Genomic DNA, 1,861 nt, shown 5'->3' on the forward strand with positions numbered 1-1,861 from the left:
AGAGAACTGTAAAATGGAGCACATGATTTCCCTGGGGTCAGGGAAAACTCAATGTCAGGGGACAAGCGGGAGAATGTGGCGCAGAGAAAAGATATTTGTTATTGGAAAGAGCAAAAAGAGAGATGGGTGCTGGCAAACGTAGTTAACAGTAAAAAATGATTAAAATACAATTTAAGTTAACGGTAAAAAGATTTTAAGTAACTATTTGTAATTAAAAATATTGTCTCAATTTCCAACGAGTTCGCGGGCCGTAGGTTGGAGAGCCTTAAGAGAAGATGTTCTTTCCTGAAATTGTGTTCAAAACTGAAGTCAATTTCAGGCTATCTTTAGGAGGAAAGGGTTTAAGGGGTCGTCCCATGGTATAGCTGAAAACAAAATTTCAAGCTATGTGGGAATAGATTAGAGAAAGGGAACTAACTCCCCCAGAAAAAATTCTGACGCGGTTTTAGATTAGTACTGGTGGCGTTATCCGGGGGGGGGGGGGGGTTACGAGTTTGCTACGTAAAATGTTAGAAACTGAAATATTTCAAGACGCAGGCTATCTTTAGTTTTAGCTTTGGGTAAAGAGTGGTAGTTTGGAGCCTTTCTCCCCGAATGTTGAGAAGTTAGGCAAGTAGGTGGGTATTTTCCTTTGGAATTTTTTTGAAATTTTGAAATCGAGATGGTTTAAGGGCTTTCTCCGGAATTTAGGGTCTAAAAATTTAAGCAATTTTTGTTGATAGCCGGAGAAGGAGGATGCTGAAACTCTTAAAGCACAAATCCTAAAACTACATTTCAAAGCTCTCTTTGGCAATGTTAGACAAGAGATGGGAAAGGGTTACCATCCAGAAATTGTTTGAAAGTGGCTTTCTTCTTAAAGCTTTCGAAATTGGAGTCCTGAAAAGGTAATTATTAGTCATCCTTAAATCCTCTTTGGTTACTTAACTTCATGTCAATTTTTCACTCTCAAAATCCCCCCCCCTCCCTCTCCGCGACACGAGCCCGTAGATCCGGCGCTGTAAACAACAATGAGCAAAATTAAGAGATCATGATAGAAGAAAAGAAAAAGATTTTGAGACTTCACACTTATGCTGAGCGAAATAAATAAATTGATAAGAGGATATTATTTTTTGATGAACTAAATAATTATGGGTAGAAGAAAGACTTTAAAAATCGTTTTTTAATTTTTTTCCTCTCAGTGGGAGGGAACTAAAAAGCTGCCCCCATGCCCCGAACCTAACCCATTTCTTTTGCATCACCAAAGGTAGCCAAAAGCTTTTTTTTATTTGAACTTGAAATTCAGAAAAATTCAGGAAGAAAATTGTTTAACATAATCGAAAACCCTTTCTGGAACTTCAAAAAACTGCTTTCTGGACTGTTATGTTTTGAAAGTTTTTCACGGTTGTAATCCGGAGCTCGATCCCGCCCTATAACGTCGTCTAATAAGGTGGCCTACAAGTACGTATTTTGGACTATAATTTTGAAAAATATTTATAGGAGTGTACCTCTCCCCTCTCCAACATTGTTAACGATGGTCCAAAATGTTCTTCTTTGATTTCAACTTCGAAAATTTTCCGGGTTGCCTTGGAGAGTGCCGGAACCCCATCCCATACTGAAACGTAACCCGCGATGACCTTCAATCTATCACATTTTCACAACTTCACTTTCGAAAAATTTCCAGGGGATGGCTTTCGGGAATTCCGTCCCAAAATCACCAAAGAAGGTAAAAAACTACCCTTTCAGAATATATAATTTCAAGAATTTTTGCTTAAAATTGTGATTTTAGATTAATAATAGTTAAAAAACTCGAAAATTTTCCAATGGGACTTCCTTAAACACCCATCTTCCCTCTCTCTGCAACATTATTAAAGAAAATCTAGTT

The sequence above is a fragment of the Uloborus diversus genome, chromosome 6 (genome assembly GCF_026930045.1).
Source record: "Uloborus diversus isolate 005 chromosome 6, Udiv.v.3.1, whole genome shotgun sequence".
In the NCBI taxonomy this organism is placed as follows: domain Eukaryota; kingdom Metazoa; phylum Arthropoda; class Arachnida; order Araneae; family Uloboridae; genus Uloborus; species Uloborus diversus.